General features: G+C 40.9%; 1 protein-coding gene across 1 annotated transcript in view; it reads right to left on the reverse strand.

The window, feature by feature from the left end:
• LOC121640276 (sialoadhesin-like) overlaps nt 1-20,070 on the reverse strand; it is a 601,555-nt gene that overhangs the window by 72,807 nt on the left and 508,678 nt on the right. The gene's annotated exons all lie outside the window — the stretch shown is intronic.

Genomic DNA, 20,070 nt, shown 5'->3' on the forward strand with positions numbered 1-20,070 from the left:
TCTTGGACTGGTTGTGGGTCTTCCAGCTGTTGGAATCATTGTGGTGGTTGTTGGTTTCTTGATCCATAAAACACTCCAGAAGAACTCGGCTCCTCCTCCCTGTGACCCAGTCTGACATGAACCAGTGAATAATGATTGTGTCTCATCATCATCATCATCATCAGGTCTGCAGCATGGTTCTCTGTCATGGAGACGATGAAACATCAGCAGCATCAACATGTTTCCTCTCTGACTGAACTTCATGGAAATGTTCCAGAAACAAACTGAACATCGATCCTCATTCACCGACATCTTCTTAGCAGCTTCTTAAATTTGTTCTGAAGTCGTACGTAAGAAGTTTGTAACAAAACCCTCCATCAGTCACAAACGTGTTTGTAGACCAGGAAATCTTTTCTTCTTAGATCAGTGAAAACCAGTCTCACACGGTGAGATTCAGATCATAGAAAAGCAGTTTTATTTACAAGCGTTTACTCCTCCTGAACCTGGACAGCAGTCTGCAGTCTGGTCCCTGAACGCATCAGGACCAACATCCTCTGGTGTCGCGTCACACCGTAGAACAGATGTTCATCATGTAGCTGCTGACCTGCAGTTGGTCCTCCTGCTCTGTCCAACATGTCCAGGGAGTCTCTGGTGAGCTGGACATTTATGGACTGGTCTTCTTGTGGTTGAGGGAACAGAACTGGTGAAGGTGGTTTAATGTGTGTGTGCGCAGTCTACTGCAGCGATGGTTTAGATCAGAGCTTCTTAAAGTTCTTTCTCTAGTTCCTGTAGAACCATTCTTCACTCAGCTTCCCCTGAAACCAGAAGAGCTGCTTTACATTTTAGTTCAGGAGCCACATTCAGTCCAACCTGGTCTCCAGTGGACCGGACCAGCAGAACAACATAATAACCTGTAAATAATGAACCTTATCACAGTGTTTACATTTAATAAACTAAGCTTAGAAAACATCATGAACCAGATGAAGTTTCACCAGTAATTCTGCCTCAGTTACACATTTATATTATTTAGTTATTTATTTGTACCAGGGCCAGGACTTAATTAGAAAGTTCATCCAGTAATTAGAAGTTTTTTAATTAATTCATTCCCTTAACAAAGTAAGATAGAACCAACGTTCCCCTAAGTTTCCTACGATGTGTAAAACTTTCAGAGCTTTAAATCATTCAGATGTTATTTACCTATAATTTATCATGTTAATCTATTTAAATTTATTATTATTAATAATAATAAGGTAAATTATACATCTGCAGTTGTAGCACACCTAAAACAGGGTCACCATATTTATTTGAGATTTTATTTGTAATTATTTTGTGATTATTTCAGTTCTAGTATTGTTTATGTGAAGTGAGGGGCGGAACATTTGTTTTCTCTCTTGTTGCTCTGGGAGCGGTGAAGGGGTGAGAATCTGGGAAGGAAAAAGCCACGTTTCTCCTCTTTCATGCTTAAAACAGGTTACCAGGTCTTAACCAAACAGGTATTAACCAGACATCGTCCCTGTGGGTTTGTGTGTATTTAAAGCATTAATGGAAAATGAGCACTGTGTTTGTATTTTGTTCTGAAGTTTATTCTGTGAATTTTGTGAATTTGTTGATTAATTCTGGACCTGCTGCTTGTAGAAGATGTTTTCTAGTTATTACAAACACATTTCAGTAATCTCTGTACAGAGGCTTAATTTGTATTATCTTTCTCTAACAGAGTAAACACACATTTCTTGTAAACGGTAGATTTTATTTGAGTGTGTAGAGCCAGTGTTAAACTGCGGTACATAACAGTGGTACTTTCTGAACAAGGACTGTTAATTTAAAAACATGGTTATACAGATGTGTTCCTCTCAGGGACTGAAGCGACCAAGAACAATGTCGCCACCTTGTGGTCGCTGCTGGTAATTATTTTATCTTGAAGGAAGTTCGGGGACGTTGGAACAGGAAGTGCTTCATGCTAATCCACAGAGCATGCTGTTAGCTGTGCACATGCCTTCCTAACATGTTTCTGCCTTGAACAAACATTGTTTGGGAGTATTGATGAGCAGATTGATCGTATGAGTCTATTATGTTTAACGTGTTAGCATGTTTGTTCTGTTGTGTGTTTTTCTTGTTAATGTGGTTAAACTAAACCATTTATGAAGCTACAGAGTAATTACTGCATTCATCATAGAACAAGGACATGTGCAGTATTGAAGGCAGAAAGTTTGTTCATATTCTGAATGTGATCGTGTCTTTTGGTTTGGATATTTAGTAAGATGGCAGGAAAACGATGTAACCTGCATTTAGTTTGTCTTCCGTTGGACAGAGGACTGAATAAAGACTTTGTAATCTCTCTCTACGTCTGATGTTCATTGAAGCTGTTAGCTGTCTGTCAAGTTGAGCAAAGGGACGCACCATAAGGACAGAACAGTCATGAATAAATTAGTAAAGGTGGTCAGAAGGACTCAGAAGAACTGGTTAGGGAACTGGTTAAGTTTAGTCTAAACTAACTGGAATAAAGAAAACAGACATGGTTGTGAAATATGATGTTTAATAAATGCAGACATTTCCTTACTTCTTCCTTTCACCTGCCTAAAACAGGTAACATCTCTGTTACAGCGATGGTCATCCTTGAAACCCCCAACACAGTTGCTAAGCAACAGTCGTCTGACTCCGTAGTGATGGCATCTATGACTACGTAGGCTACAGAGTGTCCTCCGTAGTCTACACACTTCGAAGTCTGCTTAACGTTCGTGAAATGGGACAGCCTACCTAGTCTAGAAGAATTTCTCATAGCAACAACACAGGACGTTTAATCACTAAAACCTCAGAAATTACTCGTAGGAAACGTCAGTAGACGCTGAACACGGAGCGGCAACACCGACAGTAAAAAAATAAAAAAACAACAAAAAAAAAAACACGGTTTGAGGCTCTGTTGTTTTCCAGCTGGTACACACTTCATTACCCCTTAAAAGTCATTGAATATCTTATATTACCAAATTTTAATGTCACCATTTAACAAACATGCTTTAAATGTACTTGATTTTGTAACGTAAATGCTAAAGTGTAGTTAAAATAACATACTTTTTTTAAATAAAACTTTATTTAAACTTAATACGACTCTTCTGAGGTTGCTGATTCGCCACCGTCCTGTGCGCAATGAATTGTGGGAGAAAAGAGGCCGTGAAGGAAGCATCACCAGCATCCTTCGTTTGAAGCCAAACGAAGTGCAGATTCGAAGGGTGGATTCGGAGGGTCCTTCAAATTCTGTGAATTGGGACAGTACTTTGCGCACCGCGATGACGTATGTGGCCGACGAATCCGCACTTCGAAGTGTGCAGACCCTGAATTGGGACACACCCATAGGGTGTGTAAATAAAGTAGACTCTGAATCAGGACGCAGCTTGTGTTAGGCCCTGTCCCAATACCCACACTGCACCCTATGGTCCCCTATGAAGTGTGCACTTGGTAGAAGTGCATGTCAGTGTTTGAGTGTGCAGGTTACAAGCGTGGGAAAACAGGAGAATTGGGACAGTGATGGTTACGCCATCAACTTGCGCCTTTACGTATTTTCTGCGACATCCATGATGGCGGCACCGGTTGTTTTGTACGCTATTTTGCTGATGAAAATAATTATAAAACTGCAACAAACAACAATATTGAGAAGAAAGAAGCGGAGGTACCAAAGGAGGCTAATACAGCAGACTCTCGTTGCTGTGCCGGAGTTCGTACGAACGGTAAGTTAAATGCTATGGGCTACTGTTTCCTAAGATGCCCATCATTACCCTATTGCCCGGTGGGAAGATATTTTTCTCAATGAAAAGCAGTAAAGATACACACCCGCTTGCATCTTGGATGGCTAATACCCGTCCTAGTAGAAGTAATTGTAATTACTCTGATTTGAGAAAAAAAAAAATAAGAAAATGATAAGACGTAAGATTTTTTTAAAAATTTCATCTCCATATAATTTTAGGCTAGAGCACCGCTCCTGTACACATGACTGAATTCAACCATTCCAGTTCTTCAGGTGTACTTTGATCCTGACCAAGACCTGAAACCAGACTACCGCCTGACAAGGGATTCCATGAATGGCTTGATGAGAGTTTTAAAAGAGATCAAGATCACGGCTGGGGTTATCCACTGGAGATACTGATCTTCATCTATTGGCTTGCACATGGCATCTCATACAGAGATGCAGCCAGAGCATTCTCTGTGCCGAAGTCAACAGTCTGCCTAGTTGTGCACAGAATTGCACAAGTTTTAATGTAAAATGCACACAAAGTCATCTGTTATCCAAAACAGGAGGAGTTGGAGGACATTGGGAAGGGATATGGACGTTTAGCTCGACACAAAGCCTTTGACAAGGCTGTAGGTGCAGTGGATGGCTGTCTTATACGAATTAAACCACCAAATCAAAACAAAGAAGATTACTTTTCCTATAAGCAGTTCTATTCCATTCACATGCAAGCCATCTGTGACTCCGTTGGCCGATTTCTGAACATTTTCACTGGTTTTCCTGGTTCTGTTCATGACACGCGTGTTCTTATAAACAGCCCTGTGTATGTGAATGCTGAATACCCACCACCTGGCTTTTTTATTCTGGGTGATGGCGGATATCCCTGCATTCAGTCGCCTATAGCCATTATCACCCCTTACAAACTGCCACTTGAGGGCCGGGTTCAAGAAAGATTTAACAACTGCCATGCACGTGCTCGTTCAGTAATTGAACGAGCCTTTGGCATGATGAAAGCGCGATGGCGCACAACCATGTTTAAAGCAATAGAGGTCAAGGTTGCATTTTGCACTCAAGTGGTAACTGCCTGTGCTTTCCTACATAATATCTGCCTGACCTCTGGTGATGTCCTTGAACCAGAAGATTTGGATGATCAACCCCCACCACCACTGCCTCCAGGAGATGCTGGACAGGAAGCAAGTGGCAGCATGCTGAGAGCACGACTCTCTGCCCAGGTTTCTGCACCACTTACTTTACAAGCACACCTATTTGAACATGATTACATCTAGTTTTGGAACTCACTAACCTTAAAATGTTTTTCCTGTTAAAATGTTGACTATTTAAATTGTTTCCTGTTATGTTTTAGCCAACATTGCAGTGAAGTATTATATGCCATTGTGGGCTAGTTCTTTTGAGAGTTGTCATCAGAGTAACATTTTTAAATTTCACTGAAATTTATTGTGTAATTTTACTAGACCAAACTTATAGATTTTTAGAAAAAATATTCACATGAATTGCAATATTGAATTGTAATCAGTTCTAAAAAAATATTAGCTTTATTTTTTCTGTGGCATATAAACGTAAAAGGTTAAAAATAAAATAAAATACAAAATATATTGCTTGCATTTAATCATTAATAGAATGTGTATGTCTTGTTACGAAGCTCTTCTTTTTCTTTTTACAAATTATATGTAAATAAATAAAAGCCATTTGTATTTTTCTGAAAATGTGTTTATACATGTTTAACAATATTGTCAAAGCTGCTGTGGGGGTAAAGAACAACTGAGCAGACATAACAGAAACATAACTGGATGCTTACATTTTTGAGAACATGTGCATTTTCTGTGGCAAATGGATAAAATAAAACCTGTTAACCACTTTACTTGGTAAGGTGGTCAACAAGTTCCCCAAACAGATCTAGCATTTTATCCATTTGTCCCTGGGAATGGTTAAGCCAGGCTCTGTCACGATCATCTTCTTCTTTTTGCCTCCTCTCCATGTTCTCACACCATTCCCTGAGGCCCTCTGCTGCACTCTCATCACTCTTCTTCCTTTTCCTCGGCCTCTTCAGCGTCACAACTGGAGAACTTTCTGGAGAGCTCACCTCTGAGCTCGCTGCTCCTGCTGCTGACAGAGATGCTGTGTCCACCTTGTCTTCATTCTCCGTCTGGCTGACCACTACACTGCTTGGCCCTGAAGAGTAGAGGCTGACTGGTCTAATGGATGGCCTCTGGCCAATTGCTTCGTGCATGGCAGCATAGAAAATCCAAGTTGCTGCAGTAACTTCTCCCTCATCTGTCCCTGACCCAGTTTTTGGAAGTGACAAGTCCTTAACATAACAATACATGCATATATAAAAGATAGAAATTATATTTACATGCTACAATCTCACAGATGCAAAGACACTTCATATTGTTAATCAAATGACCTTATATTTTTTCTTTAGGTTTTCCCATTTCTTCTTGCATTGTTGAGGAGTTACTTTCCCCTCCAAGTCCATTATTTTTATTATTTCGCTGCAAGAATCATATGTTAAATTAGAAAAAATATCTGTCTGTCTATCTGTTAAATATTTACCTAAAACATTTTAATATTGTTTACAGACATAAACTCACTCATAGCCTTGAGTAGAGGCATTTCTGTGCCCAGTGAAGAGATGTTCATTTTCAGACCTAAATCGAATAAAACTGAACGTCATTTCATCCGTCCCTGTAAAAAAATGAGTTTTTAGAAAATCCACACACGTTTTTAATGAATGTACATGAATAATAAATTACTGAACAAATTTATGTAAAGTTGTTGGATGATTTTGAATGTAGAGGGATAAATAACTTTTGTATTCTAAACTAAATGTATATGAAATAATTAAACTGGCTGCTTTATGAGTTGTTGAAAACAAAATTAGCATAAAATGTCTGTGAACAAAAATCTGTACTGTTATTAGAAACTTACAGATATTTAAAACATTCCAAGTAACAGGGGAAACTTCGAATATTTTTACACACGTATAGCATAGTAAAAGAGGAAGTATTTCAATACTTACACTTAAAAACAAACTTTTTTGCCACTGGCACAGGATCTGCATCACCAAACATTGCCATTTTCCCACTTTTTTTTTGTTTAAAACATCACATGCAGCAATGAATTGTGGGTAATATGCTTTGGCGAAGTCTGCATGGATGTGGACTTAGCCGAAGTGTGGACTGAGGATGCAAAGGGGGCGGGGCAAACTTCCGCTCTGGAGAATTGGGACACACTACACACTCGCGCCCATCAACGCGAACGCGCAATCCAGGGGCACAAGAGTGGGAGTGCGAATATTGGGACTGGGCCAATGCCGAGCTCTGACGTGTGCATCACTGTAATCGGTGTACCAGGAGATCGAGCACTGACAAATGTTCTGTGTTGCTTTGAATGCAAACTAAGATTAAATGTATAATTTTTTTAAACATGTTATTCTTTTTGTAATTAATTTATCGTAGGTATGTAATGTGTTGAAGTTCGCCCCTAGTTTATACATATTTTATGTTTTTATATTAAAAGGGCCAAAAAGCAGAAATTCCTCATTTCTAGATTAAAGGAATTAAAAAATGTCTATGGGCCGGTTGTTCAAACATAATCCGATGGGAGTTTGGTTATTGGATAGGATCAAATCTTCAAAATGGGTAGTTCAAAGGGGAAATCCGGATTCCGAAATCCATCTGGATCACGTAATCCAATCCTGGTTGTTATCCGGGTAAAACCCTCAGTTTGGGTTGTTCAAAACTTTTGAGCAGAATCCAGATAACAAAAAAACAGGATTATCCTGATCCCAACGGCGAGCAGGATTACAAGGATGTTTTCAGGAAGAAACTGAATAATAGAACTTTCTTTTCTGTTCTTATGCTTATATTTGTATTTTGCATCTGTTTGTTTAACCATTACAGTGATAAAGAGGTTGACATAGGGACATGCTCCTATTAAGCTTTCAGTGTAGTAAAAACAAAATACAATAGGTTAAAAAAAAAGTAAAATAAAAAAATGACATTATCACATCTCTCCAAAATAAACAAACACAATAACAAACAAATAAAATAATCAGTTGTCCTGTTATTCATCACTGCATAATCAGGAAAGAACCTGTAAAAAAATCCCTCCACACGTCACGTCCGTCCATCATTCTGACAGAAAGACTGAGGTTGGGTCGGTACCTCAACACGGGGCTACGGTGTGTCATTAACATGTCACAGAGGGGATTTACCACCTGCTCCAGTGTTATGCAGGACAATACATGCATGTATCATGTTACATGCTCCCTGTGGTTCCACCTGCAGGGCATGCAAACCGCCTCTTCTACCTGCTGTTCTTCACATGGTCGCAGCACACACTGATCTACATGCTGGAAATCCAGGTTTCCTGATCCTGAAAACTGGGATTTGGGATCAGGATGGTCCAATCCTACTTTGCTTTGAACAACGGGGGTAAAAGTAAGCCAAATGACGTGATCTGCCGTCCAGAAAAAATGAGTTACGAAATCCGGATAGCTTTTATCTGGATTACATTTTTTAAACAAGTGGCCCCATGTGAAGAACTAGAGATGTAATTTATTCTGCAGCATAGCATGATGTGGCACCATCTCTGTGTTGATCTCTAGCGTCGTGTTTTCCAATCAATGCGGCCGCACGATCATGTACTGTATGTTCATGTAAGATCTTGTACGATCATGTATGTTCATGTACGATCATGTATGTTAATGTACAAGTTTGTACGATCATGTGGATCATTGGTATCATTGGTATCATTGGTATCATTGGTATCATTAGTATCATTGGTATCATTGGTATCATTGGTATCATTAGTATCATTGGTATCATTGGTATCATTGGTATCATTAGTATCATTGGTATCATTGGTATCATTGGTATCATTGGTATCATTGGTATCATTAGTATCATTGGTATCATTGGTATCATTGGTATCATTAGTATCATTGGTATCATTGGTATCATTGGTATCATTAGTATCATTGGTATCATTGGTATCATTAGTATCATTGGTATCATTGGTATCATTGGTATCATTGGTATCATTGTGATTGTTGGTGTCTGGATCTGCTAAAGACCCAAGAAGAAGAACTCGTCTCCTCCTCCTGACCTGCTCTGACTCTCATCATGAACTTCATGGAAATGTTCCAGAAACAACGTGAAGGTTCAGGACCATGTGATCTACCTTACTCCATCAGTCATGTGACCCTCCTTGTGGAGGTGGAGGAACTTCAGGGTTCTGGAAGCTGTGATGTTGGATCGTCCACATTAATGAAGATCATATTTATTTATTGAGAACTTTATGAATAAATGTTAAAATGAAGTCTGGATCAAAATGATGTAAAACAGGATTAATAAATATAGTTTTAATTCTTCTTTTGCTGTAAACTTTTCATGTTTCATTTAAATCAGAGCTCAAAGCGATGATGATGATGATGATGATGATGATGATGATGAACAATCTTCTTCTTTGATCAGTTTTCTATCCAGTAGAAATCTTTGTGTCTGGGCCTCTCTCTGTGACTACAGATGATGAGGATGTTAAGTGGATGTGGATAAATGGATTTAGTCTCCTCTGCATCAGAAGGGATTTTAACTCTTCCTCTTCGTTCCAACCAGATCCAGTAACATGTAAAACCAGTAACATAAAGGTGAATCATCTCTTTGTGGTTTTTAAAGCATGAACTGGAGGGAAAATGTATTTACATGTAAAAAATATAAATGACTGATCTTCCAGTTAGACCAGTGCTCCTGGTCCTCGGGGACATGGTCCTGCATGTTTTAGTTTTTTCCACCTTCAGCACACCTGATCAGATTAAACTGCTCCTGAATTCTAAGTAGTGATTTAAATATAATAGAATAAAATAGAATAGAATAAAATAAGTCGTTTTAACGTCTCTTTTTAAAGCAACGTCTCCTTCAAACAGCCATAAATCCAGACGTGTTGGAAGCGTCATGGTTGTTTTATTTGTGGAGATTTGTAAGATTTTGTGTCTAATTAAACATTTTAAATGAAGAACGCTCTCATGTGGAACCTGGAGCCAAATGCAGGCTGACGAGGCCGACCGGTGCAGAGGTTCAGGTTTTAATACAAAAACTAGACGAACACACATGAAGACTGGAGAACACAGCAGGTCCAAGACTGTAACATGACCATGAACCGGCAGGAGGACCTGAACCCAACAGGCTCAGATACACAACTCACAAGAAGCTGGTCGGTGAGTTAGTTAAATCACACCGTGTGTGTGTGTGTGTGTGTTAGAGAGGTTAGGATCAGCTCTGAGTTAGTTGTTACTTTATCACCACTAGACGGCGCTGCAGTACCTCCTCTCAGACACAGTAGAGCCCTGCTATCCTTTCCCTCCTCTCTGGTCCTGACAGATCCTGTTCCTCAGTCAGAGGATGTTTCCTCTGCAGCTCTGTGTGCTGATGCATCTTCTATCCACCACATTCCTGGTCCAGTCACACGGACAGACGGAAGAAGACAATATAGAAGCATGGAAATATAAATGAGGACGTGTGAAGTCAGATGTAAGAAAAACGATGTTCAAACCAAGTAGAAAGTAAAAAGTAGAATAAAAGGCAGGTGGATAGAAGCAGCAGGTGGAGCCTGGTGTCTGCAGCTCTTCTGTCTGCCAGAGGACGGGACGCCATCATGTCCTCACGTCTCAGATTACAGCAGGTTTAAATGGACACGTGTCTCTGTGACCGTCCATCTTTCTTCATGAACAGCGTCCATGTTTCCATCTTTAACTCTGATTCCTTCCAGTGAGAAATCTCCCTCCTCTCAGTCTGAACCAGGAAGTAGTTCCTGCACAGACCAGGTCCTCCTGGACACCACACTGAAGTCCTGCATGTAAATAATCAATCATACAGTTATATATATATACATGTGTGTGTGTGTGTGTGTGTGTGTGTGTGTGTGTGTGTGTGTGTGTGTGTGTGTGTGTGTGTGTGTGTGGGCGTTAACAGCATTAATTGTGTAATTAATTGTGTTAAAACTTTGACACCATTAATACAAACACGGCATGACGAGCCTCAAACATCCGTCATTTCTCTGTGATGACGCGGGACGTGGAGAAGACCAGCCGGCTGGTTCTATGGACGGACTTGAGAACAAACTCAGTGTTAATGGAGCAACATGGACGTCGCCTCCGTGGAGAATGGGGGTGTTTAACACACACTCTTTTTCCTGGTGATCAAATCCTTCTTAACCCATGATTGATGGTTCTTTCCATTTCCAGAGAGGATGTAGGGATGTTCCACGACGCCTGCTTCCTGAAGGAGGGCGTTACTAACTACTGTACCATGTAGAAGCTTGTTAGGTCAGAGTAGACCAGGTTTACAGCTCTGAGTGTAAAATCTGAACCTTGTTAACCTCTGAATAGATAAAGTTCTCTAGAACATTCTCCCTCAGGAACACATCTTTCAGCTTTTTAAAACCTTGTTTTGGAGGATGTTTCCTCTCTTTCTGCCTCTTCCAGGTCACATTCAGTTTGTTTTCTTGTTTTCTGCTGCAGGTTTGTTACCTGCTGCATGTTTTACCATCAAGCTGATCAGAAGCTGCTGTTTGTGTTTGTGCAACGACCACTTTACAACTGGACCGTGTAGGTGAGGGTTTTCTCTCTGGTGTCCTCTGGTTGGGGAGGACCATAAGACCAGAACTAATGTGTTCTGGCTGAGTCCTGTCCTCCCATAAAGCCAAAGTTACATTAACAACATGCAGCCCTACTTTCTTCTTAAAACAGGGACGACGTGTGGACATCAATCACATGGCTAATAAAGCTAACCTTGAACCTTGAACTTTGATGGCTCAAAATGTTCAAAGCTTCTTTGAGGGGCTCCGTTGGGGGTCCCAGTCCCCAGGTTGGGAACCACTGCTCTGCACTTTGTGTTTTGTGACTGTGTGACTTTGTGAAGTGAGAGCAGTGAATCTCACACAATGAATCTCTGTGTTGAGGTGGATCAGTGATCCTGCAGAGTCCTGTCCTCCCTGTGATGGAGGGAGATGACCTCACTCTGAGCTGTCAATCAAAGCCTCCCTCCAACCTCCCAGCTGCTTTCTATAAAGATGGCGCCCTCATCAGGACTGAGTCTACAGGTCACATGACCCTCCACTATGTTACCAGGTCTGATGAAGGTCTCTACAGGTGTAGCATCAGCAGTCATGGAGAGTCTCCACCCAGCTGGATCTCCATACACACACCTTTCTCACACAGCCTTTATACCCCAGATAGACCTGAACTGGCTCACACAGACCGTTTCCATGCCAACTCACCCCACTCCACACCTAATTATTATGTCCCCATATGTAAATGTATGTACGGCCCACGTTTTCATATTTATTGTTCTTAATGACTTTTTTCTTTGCTGATTTAGTGTAAAGCTGCTTGTGTGTCTTTAATCACCTCTCAGCACATTAGAGTAAATAATCTTCATGTGTTTCATGCTGCAGGGAGAGAAGCAGCTGCTGTCTACTCTGATGTGAGGACAGGAGACATCACTTATGGACAAGTAAAGACCAGAAGCAACAGAACATAGATACAACTCCTCCTCTTCGTCTTCATCATGTTTCAGTCTCTCCTTCCTGGAGGTTAGCTGTAAAAACACATCAGGGTTGGAGATGCTTCCAGGAGGAACTTCACATCATGTTAATGCTGCTTTATATAAAACAGGCTGAATAAAACTCATTTTATCTTCCTTTCTCTGATAGGACGACAGCGTTTCTACTCTCAGCCTATAAAAACATCTTATCCTGAAAACCACTGAATTAATGATACTGTAGACCACCACGTTAACTAATACATTCAGCAGGTATTTACTTTTAATACTTTAAGTATATTTAAAAGTAAGCACCTACTCACCTCATGTGGGAGGGGCCTACCATGGGCTCATTAAAAAGTCCTAAAGATTCTGCAGCTGTAAAGACCATCCATCCATCCATCCATCCATCCATCCATCCATCCATCCATCCATCCATCCATATGCACCATACGGGTATGATACACACACTGAGTTGTACAGAGCTTACAAAGCATTTATAGGGGAGGTTCATGAAGTCCTTCCCCTGCACTTGGAAAAGTACAGAGTTACAGAAAGAAGCTTCTAGCCTACCAGGTTTCCACCAACCAAGACACAGCAGTTCCTTATCTCACTATGTTCATACGAAACTGGAACAGATTCGTCTTGTTATCAAGCAAACGGACATTCACAAGAAGCAGCGAGGGAACCGCCGGTCTGTCAGTCTTCAGCTTGTGAAACAGACCCTCCCTGCTCACCCCTCTTCTGCATCCATGCACACCTCTCAGTCGGAGAGTCAGGGGGTTTCTAGCCGGTCCTTAGCAGTCCAAGTCTGTCCAGTATGGTTTCTACAGCATGATGCAGACCTCTGTTTTGATCTGGAAATGACAACTGAGGCTGTCCCAGGGCCGGACTGGGACCCAAAGTCAGGGTGGGAGTCATACACTCACTCAGGCCACCCCAACACATATACTGCATGTATATGCTCACACTTGTACAAGTGTACATACACACACATGGACTTAATAATCACCAAAGCTGATTATTCTAGACCAACAATCACATAAAACTACAAATCACTAGTCCAGTGTTTCTCTCTTCTCGTTAAAAGGTTCGATACCAAAGTCAAAGCAGAACTCTGATATCAACGATGATCTTCTGTTACATGATTGTTTTATTTTGTCCGCAAATCATTTAGATGCAAGTTTACTGTAGTACATTTAATACACCAACAACAATACTCACTACTAAAAACATGAAGTGGTCAACAGCAAGTTCACCTGATTCAAATACCATCAGAAAATGAAAAAGTCTTCTCAACTTAGACACATAAGACACTGTCCAACTTTAGGAGGGGTTCCCAAACGTTATCATGCAGCAGCTCATCTGTACGAGATAAGTTTGGCCTCAGCAGGACCCCACCAAATATTTCATGCAGGAAAATAAGCCATGTCATTACCATGGAAACAGAAACATTCACACACACTCCATAAGGAGTTTTAAGTAAAACCTCAGACGTCAACATTTACAAGCATAAAAACGCTGGCAGCCACATTATTTACGTCCAGATTAACACACTGACACACTGATTAAATCAAAAGTTCCCTGATCAACATTAACCTGGACTAAAGAAACGTTCTTCACACTCACAGCTATGCAACTACTTGTGTGTTGGACAGAGACAAATGTGGACATGTATGTGTGGACATGGAACAGATGTGCACAGTATATGTGGGACAGGGGACAGATGTGGACAGTATATGGACAGGGACAGATGTGGACAGTATATGTGGACAGGGACAGATGTGGACAGTATATGAGGACAGGGACAGATGTGGACAGCATATGTGGACAGGGACAGATGTGGACAGTATATGAGGACAGGGACAGATGTGGACAGCATATGTGGACAGGGACAGATGTGCACAGTATATGTGGACAGGGACAGATGTGGACAGTATATGTGGACAGGGACAGATGTGGACAGCATATGTGAACAGGGACAGATGTGGACAGTACATGTGAACAGGGACAGATGTGGACAGTATATGTGGACAGGGACAGATGTGGACAGTATATGTGGACAGGGACAGATGTGGACAGTATATGTGGACAGGGACAGATGTGGACAGGGACAGATGTGGACAGGGACAGATGGGACAGTATATGTGGACAGGGACAGATGTGGACAGTATATATGGACAGGGACAGATGTGGACAGGGACAGATGTGGACAGCATATGGGACAGGGACAGATGTGGACAGTATATGTGGACAGGGACAGATGTGGACAGTATATGTGGACAGGGACATATGTGGACAGTATATATGGACAGGGACAGATGTGGACATGGACAGATGTGGTTAGTATATATGGACAGGGACAGATGTGGACAGTACATGTGGACAGGGACAGATGTGGACAGGGACAGATGTGGACAGTATATGTGGACAGGGACAGATGTGGTCAGTATATATGGACAGGGACAGATGTGGACAGGGACAGATGTGGTCAGTATATGTGGACAGGGACAGATGTGGACAGTATATGAGGACAGGGACAGAGGTGAACAGTATATGTGGACAGGGACAGATGTGGTCAGTATATGTGGACAGGGACAGATGTGGTCAGTATATATGGACAGGGACAGATGTGGACAGGGACAGATGTGGTCAGTATATGTGGACAGGGACAGATGTGGACAGTATATGAGGACAGGGACAGAGGTGAACAGTATATGTGGACAGGGACAGATGTGGTCAGTATATGTGGACAGGGACAGATGTGGACAGTATATGTAGGACAGCGACAGAGGTGAAACAGTATATGTGGACAGGGACAGATTTGGTCAGTATATGTGGACAGGGACAGATGTGGGTCAGTATATGTGGACAGGGACAGATGTGGACAAGTAATATGAGGACAGACTGTTATAGTCAAGCAGCCAAAGTACTAAAACATCCACCTGTTAGCTTAATTATTTGTGTTGTATGTAAAACTAGTTCTTTATTATATCCAGGTTAAACCAGGAAAGCCCAAACATGAGCTGGTGCGTAGAAACGGTTAGCATGTCCATGTGTAGTGTGTGTTTGGGCTGATGTGGTTTAATAATAAAAGAACAAACCAGTGTAACATTTCCAGTAGAAGTAAAGTTTAGAAGGTAGTATCCTACCAGCTCATTACTACAGCTACATAAAAGGCTCATGGAGAATTTTAACCAATGATCATCATGTTATCTTCAGATAAAAACAACACGCTGTTCCCCTCCTGCATCGGTCATTTATTAAACATTAACTCACGTGAAAATCGCTGGTGACGGGACACCTCTGCTGGTGGAGTATTTAAAAATATCAGACATTTTCCTGGCATTTTTTTAATAAGTTCTTTTTCTCCTCCCCCTTTCCTCTGTTTTGTCCGAGTCCACACAGTAGGTAGCACCACGTCCCTCTGTCTCTCTGTGTGCTCCGCCTCCACGAGCTCTCGTGATTAGTTCTCATGTTGAAAATAAACTTGACTACCTCATATTTTATTCGCCAGTTGGTGAAGGTGAAAACTGATGAACACAAATCATTTTGTATTGGTGGGCAGGTGCAGTTTACTATTCTATTCTATTTCTATTCTATTCTATTCTATTCTACAGTTATTTAGCAGACGCTTTTATCCAAAGACGACTTATATTTGAGAGTAAGATACAACACAGGCTAGGATTCAACACAAGATGGGGACGTCATCATTAATTGAGTCAGACTGCTTTGAAGTCCAGTTGGACCAGGTGCTGTAGTTACTGCAGACCCAACCAGCTGTACCAATTACAGATGTGACGTTCATGAACGAATCGATTCTTTTGAACAAACTCTTTTAAATGAATGATGGGAACCAATTCACAGTTGTGAGCTGTTCGTCTGTGAGCCTTTCTTTTTATAAACAAATTTTTGACACTGGCCTTCCATCAAATCAAATCGAACTTTATTTATAAAGCGCTTTCTTATGCCATAGGCAACACAAGTTCTGTTACATGATTAAAAACATAAGAATAAAGAACTCAATCAAATCTTTCACACAGTCACATGCATACATGTATACACACACACGCCAAGCCCCAACACCACTACCAATGTAGTTCACCGTGATTCTTTTTTGTTTTTTTTATTCTCTCTCTCTCTCTGGTTAGGCCATCTTTAGAGCCCAGGCCACCGGGAAATAGTCCACGCTGCTCCCGACAGCCAGTCCGGGCCTGGGCTGTCCTGAAAGACGGACTACATAACTCTCACGCATTGGCCGTGAGACTCACGCATTTGAGTGAATTCTCACTCTCTTCACGCTAATCCAACCGATTTCTCACACTGAAAATATCACATCGGGAGATTTGAGAGGATTCCCAGTGGGCCGCCGCCGGTGTCCCGGTGAAAGAAATGGATCATATCCCACTTAGTAATTTAAATATCTGAGAAAAATAAGTAGTTGTGATGTGCAGGTCAACAGTTGAAACATCTATTCCTCCATATACCAGCATCATTATAAAACTAAATTCCAGGATTCGTAGGATTACGTCTTCTGCCTGTAGGCATGTGTGGGAAAAAGACGCAGCGTCACGTCGCAGCATCGTGGTTCATCCAAGGCTCAGTGATCAGTCCGACACGCAGTGATGAGGTGGAGATCTTCAGCCTCCACAAACAGCAACAATTACAGTTTGATGTGTGTGAAGCCAACAAAACGTCATTAACATCAAAGAATCCTACATAACACACAAGCAGAGGTGATGAGTGAAAGAGGAGAGGAGGGAGGACAGGTGTGCTGCTTAGGGGAGTACAGACGTTACTCTGAGTCCTACTATCAGGTACGTCCAGGTACTATCAGAGGGAGAAAATGTAGAGGTTTTGGGGAAGTGGTTTACGTCTGCCTGCTGCTAGATTTAAGTTTTCTGTTGATGTTTAAACATCAGGAGTTCCTGAGATCTTAAAACTTCATGTTTAGTTCAGATGTGCTGTAATAAATATCAGCCACCCCGACAGCCATCACTTTTGTGATTAATAAGCCTACAGAGACTATGACATCAGGGGCGTTGCTAGACATAGGGCTTTGCAGGGGCCCAGGCCCTTCATTACTCAAATTATATTTATGAGCATTATAGAATTAACATTGTTATGTTCCACCTGCTTCCCTTTGCTAATCTGACTGTTACTGTTGCTTCCAAACCACTGCTACTGAAACAACAACAACAACAACAACAATAATAATAACAACAATATGGTTATGATAGACTTTCTAAAAAATTATTTTTGGAAGTTGTCAAACAAAAGTGAAACATACAAATAGAGAATTTATATTCTAATCAAATGTACAAATTCATATGGATTTAAGTTAGAAAAAACTGCCAAGTGAATATCAGATTATTGTGGTAAATGCAGTCAGGTGACGTTATTTTAAGCTCTACGATGAATTTGGAGATTTGCTTTAAAAATCCAGCATAATAAAATTCATGTCAGACTTAACTCATATTTATTTATATTTACAGAAAGACATTATTATAAATTATTGTTGGACATTTGCTCCAACAAATATGTTTAAAAATTATGTTGAAATTTATTCTCCAGTTAATGTTGCTGAGTCATGTTTTGTATTGAAGCTGCAGTCTGACTGGTAACTGCCTTAGTGGGAACTGTCTGACTGGGAACTGTCTGACTTGGCACTGTCTCACTGGAAACTGCCTAACTGGGAACTCTCTGACTGGGAACTGTCTGACTGGGCACTGTCTGACTGGGAACTGCCGAACTGGGAACTGTCTGACTGGGAACTGTCTAACTGGGCACTGTCTCACTGGAAACTGCCTAACTGGGAACTCTCTGACTGGGAACTGTCTGACTGGGCACTGTCTGACTGGGAACTGCCGAACTGGGAACTGTCTGACTGGAAACTGTCTGACTGGGACCTGCCTAACAACTGTCTGACTGGGCACTGTCTGACTGGGAACTGCCTGACTGTGAACATATTCTACTCTATATCTTATGAGATGCAGGCCGGCCAGCTTTCTGATTCATCCTTCCATCCATTTTCTTTACTGCTTAATTAAGTACAGGGTTGAGGGGAAGCCAGTCCAACAAGGCACACAGGTCTTGAGAAATTATTATTAATGTGAAATTCCCTTTATCTCAGTGTCCTTTCCTTTGTGTAGTTGATTTGGTTCATGTTTTATTTTAAAGTTTCTTTGGTACTTTGAAAACCTTTTAGTAAACCTTTTTTATATGTTGTTACTCCTGAGTGCTATATTTTATAATTAAACCTGCACAAAATGATTCAAAATGAGTCTTATGTATATGTCTTATGTATGTGGCAAAATTTGGGTTGGTTCCACCAAATCTCACTCCAAGGATTACTGAAACATTGGCAGGTCTGTGTCTGCAGGTTGAGTGGGATTAAAACGGTTCCACATCTACATGACAAAACAAAACTAAATAAAAAGGAAATGTGTTGGGCAGTAAAGGGTTAAACTTGCCTGTATGTCCGTGAATGAGTGTGTGATCAGTAGGACACAGCAAGAGGTTTTCCTCGTGTTGTTTAAACTTGTGTGTTTTCAGACTTTCCGCCAGAACCACACGCGTATACTCTTCAGTGAGTCAACGCCACCAGTTCTCCGACCATTTGCCTCTAACTGGTCCACTCAGCCACTCAGACCACCATGCATTGTACTTTTAAACAGGAATGTGTTTGATTGTTTTGGTTTTTTTTTAATTGTCCAAATGTGCTAAATGTCCTCATTCATTCCTCTGCTATTTATTTTTTAATATTGCTCGCAGCTCAATCCAGCAACATCTGTTTTCTCAATAAAAAAAAAAACTAACTTTGATTCAAACTTTATTTATGTTTTTAAATTTATTTATTTATTTGCATCACTGTGTGTTTTAACATGAGAGATGAAAATGTGAGTTGTTCTGGTTTAGTTTAATTTTTAAAGATCTTTTAATGAATTGGATGTGTCACAGATAGCTGTCATTGTGTTCCACATTGCAGCTTTAATCTCTTTAAGTACATCAGACACTGACAGTGATGGTGCTGATGGCATCACTTTCTGTTTGGACTAAAGCTTGGTTAAAACCCAGCCTGGACCTCCTCGTCCTCACCACCTCTGATACAGTACACTAGCCTGCTGATTTTTTTACATGTGTACAACATAGTTCACACAGCCATGACATAAAATATGTAACACAGTTTTACCGGTGTTGTGGGGTAATGCAGTTAGTGGAAAGCTAGAAGTACTTGGTGAGTAGTAAAGCTAGCAGTACTCAATTTAGTAGAAAGCTAGCAGTACTCAGTTAGTGGTAAGCTAGCAGTACTCAGCTAGTGGAAAGCCAGCAGTACTTGAACCCCCAATCCCAAATGGAACACTTGAGCACTCCTGCACTCACGGGCGCGCTCCCGCGAGGGGCTCGAGGGTTCAGTGGTATTCCAATTGGAATTGTGTGAGTGATCAAGGGATGATGGCGGACATTTTTGAGCCCTTTCTGCCCCCTTTCCATAAGTCAGCATCGATGCCAACTTTCGCTAAGGAATTACCCATAAATCACTGCGATGTCACGTGAAACACGGAGTTTACCGAGAGAAGCCGACGTGTGAAACATGTTCTTCAGTATTGTGGCGCTGGGTCGTTATATTTTTCGCCGTTTAATTTCCCCACGGCGGCGTTTACAGGAGCTTCCTGACCTCTACTATATATACTATATTATATATTGTGTATTATATATATACACACACATATATATATATTATAATATATATATATATATACACATATATATATATATATATACACACATATATATATATAATATATACAC

Source organism: Melanotaenia boesemani, chromosome 5 (genome assembly GCF_017639745.1).
Source record: "Melanotaenia boesemani isolate fMelBoe1 chromosome 5, fMelBoe1.pri, whole genome shotgun sequence".
NCBI classification, from domain to species: domain Eukaryota; kingdom Metazoa; phylum Chordata; class Actinopteri; order Atheriniformes; family Melanotaeniidae; genus Melanotaenia; species Melanotaenia boesemani.